The sequence below is a fragment of the Callorhinchus milii genome, unplaced genomic scaffold, assembly GCF_018977255.1.
Source record: "Callorhinchus milii isolate IMCB2004 unplaced genomic scaffold, IMCB_Cmil_1.0 Scaffold3, whole genome shotgun sequence".
Lineage (NCBI taxonomy): Eukaryota > Metazoa > Chordata > Chondrichthyes > Chimaeriformes > Callorhinchidae > Callorhinchus > Callorhinchus milii.
In genome coordinates, this window is record NW_024704744.1 from 72899683 (window position 1) to 72917097 (window position 17415).

General features: G+C 42.2%; 1 pseudogene; it reads right to left on the reverse strand.

Annotated features, from left to right (window-relative positions):
* Window positions 1-50: 50 nt before the first annotated feature.
* Window positions 51-17415, reverse strand: part of LOC121848546 — a 31398-nt pseudogene continuing 14033 nt past the window's right edge.

The following is a 17415-nucleotide window of genomic DNA, read 5'->3' on the forward strand; positions in this document are numbered from 1 at the left end:
AATCGTAGGGTTCTAAGGCAGTATTCTCCAATCAAGATGCGCCAACGGTATCATTGAGTTATTTTTGAGATAGACATGGCTTCGAAGGTGCTTCCGTGACGGGGAAACTCATCAGTTGACACCTCGAGAGGCCCTGTAGAGAGAGAGGATGATGTTAGATTATTAAGGCTCCTAATTAAAATGTAGCACTTCGAGGCTACACAATAGTACCAAATAAAATTTTAATTTCATTATAAGTGTTATACATTTAAAAACAAGTGTGGCACATATGTTAGTCGAAGTGAATAATGTTGGCCTCTGTCTGGTTGAGTGCCAAATAGTTTGGAAGACCTCTTGCAAGCCCATAGGGTTTAGGGCAGACTGGATGACATAAGATCACAAAAGAGGTTTGGATAAATAAAACCTTTCGGCCTATTCAATCTGAGCCTTCCAGAATATCCATGCTATCATCTCTCATCACCGCATAGTTTTTTTTAAAAAAGTGTCCAGCAACCTAGCTTCTGCCCTCCCTCCTGGTAATTTACTGCAGTTGCAGCAACGTGTAAAGAAACACTTCTTGTTGTGTGTCCTAAATAATGTCCTTTACAACTCTGAAACTGTACCTTGTTTTCTGCTGGCCTGGTGTATCTGAATATATTATTGTAGGTTTACTTTCTCAATCTCATTCAGCATCTTATATACCTCTATAGAGGTCCCCTCTATGACATTTGTTTTTGAGGCTTGAAAAAGCTTAGAATATGTAACTTTCTGAAACCTTCTCCTACACGCACTCACACGCGCTCGTGCAGATGAACCAGTCAGTCTCAAAATCTCTCCTCCTAGGAGTACAGCACATACCTCTCCTGGAAGGGACGGAGACAGGAACAATTTCTTTTTCAAAATAGCCAGCTTTCTGTGCTGCCTCAGTTCGGTTCTGGACTGTACAGCAAACTTGTCCTGCTCCTCTCGACTCACATGCCACTGCATCGCCACGTTCTCAGCTGCATCGAGAGGACGAGAAAAGTAATTCGGGAAACGTTCTGTAGCTTCAAACCTTTATATAAATATGTGCATGGCCAAGAGACCGTAGCTATACATAATGATGGCTATCAAGTAACATGCTACTTTACATCTACGTCCGTTCTATGAGCTTGCACAGCTTTGGTTCACACATGCACACCCTCCAAGGTGGTTTTAGGATAACACACACCTTCCTGGCTTCTGTTAGGCCAGTCATCACAGTGTAAAAGTACTGCCCTCGGGTGACTTTGCTTATCTGTCACCACAGAGGATAATTTTAAAGATATATTGTTGCTCTAAAAAGGTTAAAAGCTTGAGCTTCCAAGGAATTCAACCACAGAATCTTTTGGTCTTAAGTTGGCTGAGCCATGTAGGATGCCTGGGTCTCCACCAAGAATAGTATGTTTCTATTCGCGAGGATGTTTAAAGTGCTTCACAACTATGAAGTGTGTAGTGACTGTGTATTTTGTAGGAGCATCTTTAGTCAACAGTCATGTTCCCTTTACAGTTCAGAACAGAATTAACCTCCTCCATATTTTGAACTTCAGAAAGGATTCAGGTTTGTTCCAGTAAATTTGTTCACATTTTTCCAATCATCGATGAGCACCTCCACAGCTGAGGTAGTTAATACACGACTGTGTCTTGGAGGCTGGGAACAGGCACTTTGGATTGCAATCTGAGCTCAAACACATTGTGCCCATTATTTCAGTATCTAATTTTAAGAAATAGTTACAATACACGATTAAATAGAAACAAAAAGAACATTTTCTATTCAAATAACGCCCCCCATTTTTAATCAGAACAATACTATCTTATAAATTTATCAAACCCTGCATATAGATTGCTCCATTCCCAAGCTGCTCTCTTTGAGCACTTGGTTGACAAAGGCACTGCCTGGCGTTGAACTGAGACTTGGAAGACCCAGATTTGTGCCAGGTTACCTGGTCTCAGCTTGGCAGCAGATGGGATGTTACAATTAGTTTGTATAAGTAGGAGGAAAAATACAGCCAGTGTTCCCACTTCTTATCACATTCAATGGTCCTGGCTGGAAGGTGCTTGTGTGGACAGGAAGAGACTTGTCTGTGATATTCCATCTCCTCTCATGGTCAAACAGCCCAGTGACCCTTTACCACTCGGATTCACACATGAAGTACGGCCACTTTAATGAGATACTGGAGGGCAGCTGGTAGCCTTAGAACTAAACACCACAGATCCTCAGAGAGGTTAGAAAACAGAGGGAAATGCAATTAATTTCCAGTACTTAAATGCAAACCTTGTATTTATTCAGTGACAGTTCTTACCTGTTACACCCATGTGGTAGTTATAAAAGGCGTCCATTAGGCCATCACACAGAATGGTATCCTGAAGGGACATGTCTCCTACTTTGACCCCAACTCGCATTGGAACCACATGTGGAGCCTGTGATTAAAAGAAGCAGGCTTTAGCTAAGTGTACTTGCTGTGTACTGGGACTCCACATGCAACAAGATCTGGCTGGAGAAAAGGAAGAACTTGCATTTGTATAATGCCTTATCATACTGAAATGCCTACAAACACTTCACAATAATTACTATCTCAGATAATAATCATGAGAATATCCTGAAGCACTTCACAGGGAATTACTGTGAAATGGAGTGACTGTGCATTTGTCGGCGAATGCTGCAGCCCAATTGCACACAGCATTGTTCCACAAACCGACATGAAAAAAAGCATGACCAATTTTTAAATATTTAGGGGTACAAACAAGTGTATTAATGGCAGCACAATGCAACTGCTTGTTGTGACAGTCACTAAATTGTATCCACCGGTGAACGTTTCTGCCGAGCCATTTAGCTGAGTTCATGTTTGCTTCTTTCACACTTGATCCCTCTGTGCTCAGACAACAGGAGGGAAAAGTTCAACATTCGTTATCTGTACCGTTCTTTGGTTGAACAACAAAATCAGGCAGAACTGAACTACCTCTACATGATATATTCATGATTGAGAAGGGAGCAGAGGGTATGGAAGTGGAGATTAGCAAAGGGGAGAGGCTTGTTTGAAGCATGGGCTGAATGGCCTGTTTCCGAGCTATTTAATCAGAAATTTACATTACAGAAAGAAGTCATTAAGGCCCATCATGTCTGCTGTCTCTATGAAAGAGAATATCCTGAAATTTTGCTCATGTAAACCTTGCTCATGCATTCCATGCCGCCTGCTACGACAATCCTGGCGTTTTCCGTGAGGATGGACTGTGCTCCTAAACACACGGCCTTCAGTCCGGAGCCACAGATCATCTGGCAGCTCCATGCTGGCACCGAATAGGGAATGCTTGCTGCCACGCTGGCCTGACGGGCAGGATTCTGTCCTTGGCCTACAAAACAGTGAAAGAAAAGGAATAGACTCCTTTAATACTACAGTGCAGAGTTGGTGGTGATACTTTCTGAAAAGAGGCACGGGAATACTCAGTGAGAATCATTTACTCATATTATTAGTGTTAAGTTAACCATCCTTAACTTTAGTACAGGTTTAGCACAAGAAGTTATATATTTTTTTATATTAACGTCTTTTTCAGACGTTAATATAAAATAGCATTTTATTCTCCAGACAGGAAGATAACAAGGACAATAATTCTTTTAATACCACAGTTGGCTTGCATTCATCCTTTCATCATTTCTCTCCTTCTCTAACCCCTCCTGCGCTGCATAAACAGAGTGCTTCAGAGCTTACATTTCAGCTGCAGCTTGCAAGGTGAATGTTTATAAAGTGTAAACACAATGACTTAATTTTCGGTGGACCGAGTTGCATGACTTCCGAACTCTCCAATCTGGGCGAGGAACGGTAGACTGTAGGCTTTGTATGTTGAGGAAAATATTCAGTCTGTGAAAACTCAGTCAGTGCTCTAAACACTATCAAATGATCCTCCTTGGAGAGAACAGAGCTTGGCCTTGAATCCTCTTCAGATTCATCATTGGCTGTCTGTGGATCTCACCTACAAATCCCTTTGCACCCTCACTCTCTCTACCTCTGTGACCTACTTATCCCCTACGTTCAACAAACTCAAGCCTGATGCATGGACAGTCCCTGGACAGTCATTAACAAGTCATCTCTTCCTGTGACCAGGGATCCTTGTACTTGCCGGTCCTCCGCGATTTTGCGGTTATATCCAACACTTTTGATCATTCTATTCTTCTCTACCATCTCTCCTCTGGTACATCTCTGTAGCTCTGCACTATCCAGGTTCTATTCCAACTTATCGCAGGATCATCACTATGTCTCCTTTTCCTCTGACCCACATGATCACGTGTGGCTTGGGGCTCTTTCCTGGCTCCTCTCCTCCTCATCTACATACTCCCCCAGGTTGACATAATTTCCAGGGACTTCAATACATTTGCCACTGACAACCAACTCTACCTATCCCCTTTCCGTTTTCACCTTTGACCCCTGGACAACTGCTTGTCAGATTATCAAGTCCTGAATAAGCCCAAACTTTCCCCCATAGAATGCGTGGATGAAAGAGTGGTGCGGGAGGCAGGAGTTTCATTTTGTGGACCACTGGCACCAGTATTGGTGAAAGAGGGAGCTCTTCCATCAGGATGTCATTGAACATATTCAAGACTGAGATTGATTTTTAAAAACTAAAGAGATTAAGGGATATGGGGATAGGGCGGGTAACTGGAATTAGGTTAGAAGATCAGCCATGGTCTTATTAAATGGCGGGGCAGGCTTGAGGGGCCGAATGGCCTACTCCTGCTCCTATTTCTTATGTTTTTAATGTTGACAAGACAAAGGCTTTCCTGCTTGGCTCCAGTCAGCATCTCCGCACTTCAGGCATTGGCTCACGTCAGCTCACGGAGACAGTACAGAATATCAAATCAACGATTTATTCAAACCTCATCTTCAACCTTTCATCTGGGGGCTTATCAAGTTGACGTTCTTCCATCTTCACAACACTGACTGCCAACTTCAGCCACAGCCCCCCTTTCCCCACCCCCAGCCACCCTTAACAGCACCTTTTGCCCTATTATTATTATTATTATTATTTATTATTATTATTTCCCCAATCCCTCAACCTATCTCCCTCCCAGCTCAGGCACCCATTCAGACTTTGTAAAGCACTTTGAGACAGGTTGAAAAGTCGTATACAAATGCTGTGCCGTTCACTATTACTCAAATACAACATTGTACCTGCAGTCAAAACCTGTCCCAAAATAACTTCAGAGACATCTTCTGGCTCCACCTCACCTCTCTTCAGAACTTCCTTAATCGCAACAGCAGTCAGTGTATGTGCGGGAACGCTGGTAAACTGCCATTGATTGAACGCGTTGACACAGAATTTCAGAGCACCAGAATTTGGCAGTGGGGGGGCGGGGGGCTGGGGGGCGGGGGTCAGGGGGCTGGGGGGCTGGGGGGGGGGGGGGGGGGGCTGGGGGGGGGGGGGCTGGGGGGGGGCTGGGGGGCTGGGGGGGGGCTGGGGGGGGGGGCTGGGGGGCTGGGGGGGGGGCTGGGGTTGGGGGGCTGGGGGGGGGGCTGGGGTTGGGGGGCTGGGGGGGGGCTGGGGGGGGGCTGGGGCTGGGGGCTGGGGGGGGGGGCTGGGGTTGGGGGGCTGGGGGGGGTGCCGGGGGCTGGGGGGGTGGGGGGGGGTGGGGGGGGGGCGCTATGGTGATGGTAATAGTGATGGTGAAGGACCCGTACAAACAGCTTCAATTATCCTTCAGCTGTTTGCAGGAAATCCGCCTCCGGAGCAGCGACTCCACACACACACACACCCCCCAGTGTCCGGGGGTCCCCCCAGTGTCCGGGGATCCCACCCAGTGTCCGGGGGTCCCACCCAGTGTGCGGGGGTCCCACCCAGTGTGCGGGGGTCCCCTCCCCAGTGTCCGAGGGTCCCCCCCAGTGTGCGGGGGTCCCACCCAGTGTGCGGGGGTCCCCTCCCCAGTGTCCGAGGGTCCCCAGTGACCGGGGGTCCCCAGTGCCCGGGGGTCCCCCCCAGTGTCCGGGGGTCCCCCCCCAGTGTCCGGGGGTCCCCCCAGTGTCCGGGGGTCCCCAGTGTCCGGGGGTCCCCCCCAGTGTCCGGGGGTCCCCCCCCAGTGTCCGGGGGTCCCCCCCAGTGTCCGGGGGTCCCCCCCCCAGTGTCCGGGGGTCCCCCCTCCCGCTGTCCGGCGGTGGCGCTGCTCTCTCTGTGTTACCTATTGGGGTTTTCGCTGCGGAGAGGATCACAACATCGTATCTCCCACTCACGGCGCTGCAACGAGTGCAGGAGGCGGGGGGGCGGGGGGGGGCACCAGGCAATCCGCCCCGCCCCGCCCCGCGCTCCCAGCCAATCACCCGCCCCGCCCCGCCCGCCCTCCCTGCCAGTCACCCCACCCCTGGGCCGGTCCCTGCAAGGGCCGGTCCCTGCAAGGGCCGGTCCCTGCAAGGGCCGGTCCCTGCAAGGGCCGGTCCCTGCAAGGGCCGGTCCCTGCAAGGGCCGGTCCCTGCAAGGGCCGGTCCCTGCAAGGGCCGGTCCCTGCAAGGGCCGGTCCCTGCAAGGGCCCCTCGGTTTAACATTCCATTTGAAGGATGGCAACTCTGACAAGTCTTTCAATAACAGCACAGTTGGTGCAAATGAACACAGGTTCACTGGGAGCAATTGTGGTCAGTGTCAGTTTGGCTCAGCCGGTCCCGAAATGTCCCAAAAGTGCTTCACAAGATTTTACTGTGAAGTACAGTGACTGTGTAGATTGTGGTAGACAAATGCAGAAGCCAATTTGCACACAGTCCATCAAATAGCCATGAAACTGATGACTGAATTTTTGGGGGGACTTTCCTGTGATAAGACACTATAAAACTCTAATTTCTTTCCTTCTAGCCTTTCTTACAAATGAAACAGTAACCGTTATTCCATATCTCCTTGCAGTCCTGTTCATCGATATATTTTCAAAATACAAAATGCAGACACTACACTTTACAGTATATCCTGTGAGGAGCTTTGAGATGTCTTCTCAACATGAAAGGAACTCTATCAAATGTATGGGTTATTATTACCTGTTTCTTCTCCTGCTCTTCAATGCTGCGCTTGTACTTGAGATCTTGTTGTTTGATTTGAAGTCGTTGCTGTTGGACTTTCTTGGCATTTCGTAGCCTGGACACATTCCTATAAACCTCAAGGTGGTGCTAGATAACAAGAAAACACAAGCGCTTGTAACTAACTCCCAAACAGGGCTTACATACTGCAAAATCAACAATTTTGGCCTCAAGTTTCACTTAGCCTTCAAGACCATTTTGTTTTAAAAAGTTAAAATTGCGCACATTTGTAGAACTTTCTTAAATTCAGTTTTGAAAGCAGATTTCTGCAGTTCTTAAAAAGAACTGGCTTCCGAATTAAAATAGAATTTTAAATGTTTCCACAATTTTATATTTGACTATATGATCATGAATTTATCAGAAACAGTTAATCCACTCCACAATAATAATAATATTTAAATTTTATGTACTGCCAATCATGTGGGGTGACACCTTAAAGCATTTAACAGGATTTACTGTAAAGTGTAGTGTCTGTGTAATAATAGGCGAACACGACAGACAATTTGAATACTGCAATGTCTCATAAAACAGCCATCACGTGAATGCCCAATTTTATTTGGGGGAACATTGGCCAGGACACTGGGAGAAGCTTCTTTCTCTTTTCAAATAGTGCTATTGGATCTTTAATGTCCCTGTGAACAGGGAGACGGGACCTCGGTTTAACATTCCATTTGAAGGATGGCAACTCTGACAAGTCTTTCAATAACAGCACAGTTGGTGCAAATGAACACAGGTTCACTGGGAGCAATTGTGGTCAGTGTCAGTTTGGCTCAGTTGGTAGCACTTTAGCCACTGCATTGGAAAGTGGTAGGTTCCAACCCACATTGAAAATTAAGCTCATAGAGTAGTTTGACACTGCAGTACAATAAAGGTGAATACTGTAATCAGAGATGTCATCTTTCGGCTGAAATGTTAAAACTACTGAGGCCCATCTGTCTGTTCTTCAGGTGGCTGTTAAAGATCTTTATTTTATCGGTGTAAATGGCTGTTGTATTTGCCTACAGACAGGTACTACACTTGCCAGTCATTGCTTGGGAATTTTGTAGTCAAATTCTCCATTCAAGGCCTTTCGCCCACGAAATATACAGTCACTCCATTTTACACTATATTCTCTGAAGCGCTTTGAAATGTCTCAAAGAAATGTTAAAGCGCTATAATCAAATGCAAGGATTATTATTATTTTGTTGCTGACCAGTTAATGAAAGTAGTCTTCTATTTAGCTTATCTTTCTCGCATTGACATTCACTGGGAGGCAAGAGACCCTAAGCAGTGGTTTCTGACTGCATCTTCTGCACATGAACTGATTACAGGCTCACCAGGAATGACTGTCCTGTTTCAGTGTCTGATTGTACTTGAACTATGGGACTGCAATCAAAAAATGCTGGATACCAATTGGCAACAAATCCCAAATTAAAAAAATGTCCAAACTGATTTATTGTTGCAATTCTTGAATTTGCTCGGAGCATAAGGAATTTCAATATCAAGTACAAGTATTTTCATTCAGCAAGATGTTTATAGGATATTTCTGGCACAAACCAGCTGTTGTGTTTGCCAGATAGCAACATTCACATTGTTTCAAAATATTCTCATTCTGTAAAGAGCTTGGAGATGTTTCTTTTACGTGAAAGGTATTCCATCAGTATAAGCTGTTCGTTGCAAGGTACAAATAATTTAAAACAAAATTCATCTCTCTTTCATACACAAATAATAATAATCCTTACATCTGATATAGCGTCTTTCATGCCACAAAGGCATCTCAAAGCACATCACGTGTACTGTAAAGTGGAGTGAAGTGTGTTTTATGGATGAACGTTGCATTAAAACAAGGAAATATTTTGGAGTATTAACTCAACTCTCTCTTCTATGTATCTCCCCATGGATGAAACATATTTTACTCTGCATTAGTTTTTATTTCAACTGATCTCCTATCTTTGCGGCCTCCTCAAATCATACCAACCCGGCTGCTCCCTTCACTCAGCAGGCATCGGCCTGCTTCATGTCCCCCGCCTTACCTAACCCACTATTAGTGGTCAGCTTATGTGCTCTCACTCTCTCACCATCCCAGAGTCCCTTTAATTCCCTCCCTCTCTCACCTTTTTCAAGGTCCATCTTAAGACTTCCTCTTTGACTGCACCTTTAGTAGTCTTTACCCCCCCCCCCACTGCCCCTCTGCTCCCACCCATAGCTCGGGTGCCAAGGCAGAACTGTCAAGTGCCTCTGTACGTCCTCTCAATGTGAAAGGTGCTTTATAATTGTAAATTTGTATTATATTTTACCTTATTTGTCATGCAATATTAAACAATTTTTACCTGCTTAAAGACTCCATCACTGCAAAGCCTACAAAAGGAAAGTTTGTTTGGGGACGATATTGTAATGGAAACCAATGGATGAGGATAAACCAATTCTGGACATTGTTTAAAAATGGGAACATTTGGTATCCTTTATGTCAATGATTATCTTGGCAGTCTGATCCACCAGTGAACGTGGGTATGAGTAATCCAATAAAGTAAATGCACGTACGTAACACAGGTTTTTTNCTGTTCTACTTAAGTGCTTCCCAGTGCCATTTGAATCATTCTGCCAAAATACCGCTGTGTATTTAACAGCAAATCACTGATATCTAGAACACTGAGTCATTGCAAGCAGTTAACTGCAATCCTTCACCTTTTAACACCTAGGAACAGCTCCCTCACTCTGATAGTTACAATGCCTCATGCAGTTTCTCTTTGGGGTGAGGTACTCAGGGGGATCATCTATCAGCTTCCTATTGTCCTATTCACATTTTCACATTATATCATGAGCACTGTTAGTCTGTTAGTCAAGAGCACATTCAGAGTAACATGTTGCTAAAAGGTTTACTGCACGCAGCTAAATATATCGTAATTCAACAGTGTAAGCAGGCTTTCAGGATTTGCTGGTGGATCCTCAGAAGTTATTTACGGCAACTCCTAAATTTAAATCAAATAACTTCATTTGGCAGTGATAATATTTTTGCAATTCCTCACCTCTTATTTTATTACTTTCTCAGGTTCACCCTTTCTATTCAAACAATTCAACAATTCTCCTAGCTTGGGAGAGCGGAACGGACCAGCCCACAGAAATTCCATAGGAACTGTTAAACCATGTTTTAGTTTGCAAAGAGAAAGCATTGCCTAAAGAAATGTTGCAAGCCCTTCCTCTGGCCAGACATTCCTCAGTTCTCCAAGACTTACTCGCCTTACCAGAGTACAGCATGGTAACAATTTAATTTATATATCCTCTCATATAAATTACATCAGGAAGACGTCTCAAGGTGCTTTAAATAACTGGGTGGAGGACAGATGACAGGAAGTGGAGTCAAAAATAAAGGTCTTAAGGTGGGCTTTAAAAGTGTGAAGGGAAGGGATGAGGCAGTGGGCACTCTGGGATGGAATTCCAGACAGAAGGGGCAAGCTGTTGAACCTGAAAGCTTGCACACTGATGATAGGGTGCATCAGGCAATGGATATGTAGCAGAATGATGTTCACTGAGGAGTGGGAGCAGCTGGGTTGATAAGGTTACAGGGTGGGTCGAGGCTTTTGAGGAATTTCAACAAGAGGATGAGGATCTTGAATTCGATCTGCTGAAAGATGGGGAGCCAATGGACCCATTCAAACAGCGACTCTGCTAAGACTGCATTTTAGCAAGTGGATCCCCTTGGACTGTGTATGCTTACAACAAAAAAAGACTTGACACACAGTGGAGAGAACGATAATGTTAAGAGTTATGGGGAAAAGGCCGGAATGTGGGACTACGGATAGGATCTAGGAAATGGCAGTTACTGCATTCCTAGCAGTAAGTAGGAACCCGGTTGTAAGTCGATTGGCAGATCACTTTTGCGGGGGTAATAATTCCTTCAAAAATAAATAACGAATTGATCACTTCAATCCACAACTGTTTGTGGGACACTGCTGGGCGGAATTGGCTGCCGAGTTTCGCCCACAAAATATACAGTCAATTCACTTTACAGTATATTCTGTGAAATGCTTTGAGACTTTTCGAAGACATGGTAAGGCGCTATATCAAATGCAAGGTTTATTATTATTATTATTTGAAATATCATTTGGACTGAAAGGGCCGAATAGCTTGTTTCTGAGCTGTACTTTCTATTCATGTATGCAGATGGAGAAGAGCAGGAATAGCCAGCTGTCATTTTGTGGCAATCACGTCATAAGGAGTAACATTGTTTGCAGTGACATGACTAGTCATGATTCCCATTATCCAAGTCAACTAGCAAACAAATAACAGCAACATTTAACGAAGATCCTTTCAATAAAATGTTAGATCTTTAAATTGTTTTCAGGAGATATTCAAGGTGATTCTATGAAGGTTGGTAAATTTAAAGCCTTTTTTGGACAAGATCTTATTCTCCACTGTTCTACTAATGTGTATTGTGAACTTAGCAGTAAGTTGGTCAGTTAGTTTTTAATTATACTATTCTTCAGTCACAGCTCTTATCTGGCCCTAACAGAAATTGCAGTACAATTTTGAGTTTACGTTTTTATTACCTCCTCAGAAAAGTCTGATACACGTAGGATTTTCACAGCATTGAAAAGGCCAACAATGTTTGGCAAATGTCTTTTGTTTCTCTGTCAGGCACCTCGTGTAGTTCATGTCAAAGCATGTTATTGCATCATTAAAAATGCATTGTGTTGCTTGTGTTTGATGTCAATTCAATGTAAATGAATTATGGGGCTCTGAGTGGGTGGTAGAGTGGGTTAGTGCACTGTCCTCTGGCTGCTGTGTGGTGCCCAGATTTAATTCTAATCCAAACTGATAAAATGGACGTCTCTCTTCACTCAGGCTGCTGTAAGAGTCCGAGGTGAAACTAGTTGGGCATTCTCAGTGCACTTCCTAATGGGTGCAAGTTCACAGTACAAAAAAGGCTCCTAAATTCAGCAGGTAAGCTTGCACGAGCATTTGAAATGTATTTTATTTTGCCTTGAATATCTATAATTTAATATTTAAATTAATTGACTTGCGGGCTGAAATTCTGGTTGGTGTTACATATTGCACCTATAGAGATACATGATTATAAGGGGGAAATCCTATTAGCGACTAACATTGCCAAATGCCCTGCATATAATGCCAAACAGAATTTCAGCCCACTATAGTTACATTATAATGAGTGCAAATTGGCACAAAACGCATAATCACTACATGTCCCAGTATATCCTGTGAAGTGCTTTGAGACATCCTCCTGACATGAAAAACCCTATACCAAATGTAAGGATTATTATCTCTTATTTGGGTATTTGCAAAAATAGTAATAATAGTAACAATAATACTTGCATTGGGTATTGCGCCTTTCACATCTATTAATTCACCCAACAGACTTAGGATATCCCACCACTGCTATCCCACTGACATCACTTTGCAAAGGAAAATAATGTCAGCTGCACTTCTTGCAAATAGCAGACATCAAACAGGAAGTAACTTCAGTGGTAACCTGATAACCCAGAAATCAGTAATTTTTCACACGGCTTCCACGCAGATAATTTAGTTATAATGGAGTTGCCCTGTATTTCTTAACGATTCCTTAATAAGAAAAAACATTTGAATTAACATTGCCCTTCAAGAATTCCACTTTAGAAGTAGATGGTAACGGAACTCAGTTTCCACTGGTAAGAGTGATGTATAGTAAACTTCTTGTAATTCAACACTGCGTTGACCTGTCACCATCGCTTAAATCATCATTCTGTCAATATCCCAGCTGTATTCATTCATTCATTCATTCATTCATTCATTCATTCATTCATTCACTCACACACACACACACACACACACACACACACACACACACACACATACACATACATACATACATACATACATACATACATACATACATACATACATACATACAAACGTATAACTAACTCGCCACTTTGGATTATTCATCACCAAGCGTTTGTCCCTTGGAGTAATGAGTTATTCTAGTTAATGGAAGGAGTCCCTATCTACATTAATTACATTTATTTTTAAGGAATTTGTGAAAGAAGTATCAAAAATTAGATCCCGATTATTAGTATTCAAGCGATGCTGAACTAAGCAAAAATTACAGCTGTACCTTTTCCTGAAGAGATTTCTTCTTTGCTTTCACATCCAAATCGTCTTCATCCTCATCTGATGTGGGGGCTTTTCTATACTTGTCTGTCTCACTATCGTTTTGCTGTTTACTCTTCTGTTTTCTGTCACTCTGCACAAAATCAGAATAGCACAAGACAAAGTGTTTAAGAGGATCTAAGGCAAAAATGGTTTGGTTAGTGAAAGCTGACCACAGGTCTCTCCATTTCCTGACTTGTTTATAATGTGATTTGTTGTAGCAAACTGTCACTAAAATTGTGAGCAACTGTTTCCAAGAGGCTGTCTCAACAGAGTTTCCCCTCCAAGAACATTCATCTCATTCTGTTTTGTTACCATGATTTTCATTGCTTGAATCTTTTTTGTTTTTAATGGCGATGAAAATGTAAATCTAAATGGTTCATTATTCATATGAATCTACATCTAAAAGATTTCACTGGGATGGGAAGGGAGTTTGAATGATTTCCAATTTAGAGGAAAACTCTTTTTTATTTGCAATTTGAATAATATAAGCCAGTTTGATCGTATGAGCATCAGTAGCTAGTTGGAGAGAATCACCAATATGAAAAAAATATAAAAAGCATTACAGGTATGCTTTCAAAATGTCTGAATCTTACATTGCCAACACATTGGTGTTTCTATTTCTTCGATAATAGAAAAATATTGAGCAGATTTAATAAAACAATCCATTGGGCTGGAATCTCTGCTCTCTGGAGTCATTGTACAAATTGTCACAAATGTGTACGTGGAATGCTTCAATTGAGCTCTGCATTTCTGTTAACGTTTCTATGACGTTTTAACTCAGTCACAAAGTTTGTATTTCATTCATTCTGTCTGTTGCTATAATCATTTGGTAAAACACAGACTTGTTTTATTGTGATCCTCATATTAAAAATAAGTATAGTCCTTAAAACTGACCAACTGGACCTCAAGAGTTTTTTCAGTCCTGTGTACAATCCTACATCTTATTACTTGTGATGAAAAGTAGAAGTAGCTTGTCTGAATTTAGTTTGCATTGATGGGGGGTTGGCATTCTTCATCGGCCTGCTACCATTGTTTGCAAAGCTAGCCTTCAGCAAAGTTGCTTATGGTAGAGCCGTGTGCACATAATATATTCTCTTAGGTAAGCCTTGGCAGCCTTCAATTCATTCAGCGAGCATTCGGAGGCACCTATATAAATTATTGTGTATTCATTCGTCTTGATGACAAATTGGGCATAAGCCAAAAAGCCAGAGTTACGTCTTCACTTCCTGGATTAGTTCGAGGTGGGCATTCTTGGAAATAGCAATAAAATCTATTTGAATAAGCGTGTGTCAAATGTAGATTGTGAACAGAGGTAAATACAAGTCTAGTTGAGGTAGGATGCGAGACATTGTTATGACTATCACCTTGACCCAGAGGATCAAGATAGTGGAAGTCTCCACAGTTACTCAATTTATGTCTGACCCTTTCATTGACTGTAACCATTTTCATAGGTTTAGCAATGCCTCCAACTCAAAGATGTGAGTCAAATCTATCAAAGGGAATTGGGTACCTTATGGGCAAGCAAACTGTCCTTTTATTTCCCGTAGTCCTGTAGCTCAGTGGTTAGAGGCCTCGCAAGCGAGAGACCTGGGTTTGATTCCCAGCAGGGCAAGTTTCCTTACTCCACACACCTCTTTTTACTTATCAGTTAGTAGAAACCCGATTGTTAGCCAATTGGCAGATCGCTTTCCGGGTATAATAATTCCTTCCAAAAAAAATAATAAATTGGTCACTCAATCCAGGACTGTTGGTGGGACACTGCTGGGCACAATTGGTTGCTGCGTTTCGCCCCCAAAATATACAGTTAATTTACTTTACAGTATATTCTGTGAAGCGCTTTGAGACATCTCGAAGATGTGATAAGGCGCTATATCAAATGCAAGGAATATTATTATTATTTCAGGACTTGGGTTTCAATGAAGATTTCTTCTCTGCCGATTGTAGAATTCGATCAGAAATTAGTTTGGGCAGTCTTAACTTTGTTCTTATTGAACACACAACATAAATCATTGTCAGCAATCTCACTTTAGACTTAAAAGGAAGGTTAGTGTGTAAGTAGAATTATTCCTATTCATGCACTAGTGGATGTCTTCAAAGGTTGGGGATAATACTGAGCAGACGGAGCTACAATCAATGTCAGGTCCAGGACAAATTTGAGATGATATAATTTGTACATTAACCTCACAGAGTTACATAAGGAAATTCTGAAACTCTAAAACTCAACTCGAACCCACAACCTTCTGACTCAGAGGCAAGAGTGTTACCACTGAACTAAGTTGACACTCCAATATTCAATTGACTAAGTTACAAAATGATGTCTGTGGAACTCAGCAAGAAGTCAACTCTTTGCTGGATTGAAGAGAGAAAAAACAATGTGGTTTTAATTCTTCAGTATTCATTAATTCTTCATTAATTCTTCAAAGTGTTGCAGTATCCAACAAACGTTGCTTAACCCTGCAACACACATTCCTTTAATAAAATTACAGTGCATATTGTTGATCTATTTTTTCTTGCTGTTGGGAGTAATCTCCTTTTTGTCTTACTGAAAGAACTGAGCCTGCTAGACTGCAAGGTCTGAATGCCTTGGCAAATGTACCAGTGCACATTTCAGTGTCCACATTGCTCCTGCTAGGAGGAAGTCTCCCACATCGTAAGTATTCAGCGCTCGCTAGGACACAGAGAAAGTATGCATAATCTGGAGCTTTCAGAGCTCTCTGCATGATGAAGGCTTCAGAGACACATGCAACAGCAGGAAATTTGTTCAATTCTGTCCAAGTAACTACAAAGCATTTCTTAGTAAAGCTTTCATGGAGCCTAGAAAGGCAAAACTTTAATTAATCAAAGAAATTTCTCATGAATGTGCTTTGCCCACATAAACATTGTATTCACTGACTGCATTAATATACATATAGTCTATGGTATATTTCTATGTAATCTGCCACTGAATACAATGTGACAACAGAAAAGTTGAAGCCATACCAATTATTATTACCTTCTTGACTAATCTCATTTGTATTCATCTTCCATTAACACCTCTAAAAGAAATAAGTTTTATTTTTAAGCACCTTATCATGTCAAAACATTCGATGCTTGATCTTGAAGGGGGGCAAAATCTGTGCTCTCTGTGGCTCAGAAATAACTTTTTACTGCCCAGGAGTCTATTGATGTGCATACAGCAGTAGTGGAGAGGTTAGGCTGGGGGCCAAGAGAGGCCACAGAAGGTACATAATTCACTGAATGTAGTGTTTGGTAATGCCTGTACTATTATGGTAATATTAACAAACAGAAATAAGATCCTTTACATTGTCTTGTATTACTCTGTAGTGTTCATTACAAGATTAGTATTAATGATGTTTAATGGCAAAGGTACATATTGTGTTTCAATACATATCTTATGTTTATGTATTGTCCAAAATAATCAAAAAGAAGCCCGACCCCTTACCAAGTAAGACTTTTGATCACTTCACTTATTATCTTTAAGATTCATTTAAGAGCAAGCGAGATATCTACATGAGGGAGAAGGGAATAGAGGGGTATGGGAGGGAAGAAGTAAGGAGTGGTAGAGACTACATTGTGCTATAAACACTGGCATGGATCACTCAGTCCGAATGGCCTCTTTACTTGTACAATAAATTCATGAAGCACTTTAAGAAGTCCTCCTGAAATGAAAGGTGCTTTATAAAAGTTAATTACTGCTGCTGTATAGCAAATTACATAAGTAATGGACAGGATAAAATGATAATGAATAATAATCCTTGCATGTAGTATAACGCCTTTCATGTCAGGAGGATGTCTCAAGGATATACTGTAAGTGTACTGATTGTATTTTGTTGGAAAATGTATCAGCTAACCTGGGCCCAAACTGACGTTATAATGGAAAAATAGTAGGATGACTAGATTATGAGCTGACGCTTTAATGTAGGACTTGAACGCACAATATTTCTGAACCAGAAGTGAAAGTGTTTCCACTTCAGAGCAGCTGAAGTGTATTCAACAAGACCAATGAAGGTAATTGTTCCCTAACTGCTGCATTCTGTCAGATCTGCTTTTCTTCACAATATAATGAACTGTGATTGATTGAATCACTTTGGCCATTCTGCTGTCTTCCAGATCCTTGGATAGAGTCAACGAAACATGGTTTTATCTTGAGCACCACTTGCTTTAATTAGTTGAACTGCTGATGTATAAACACCAATTTCTTCCAGCAACAAACAGTGCCTCTTATTTATTTCTTGGCACTTTGATTTTT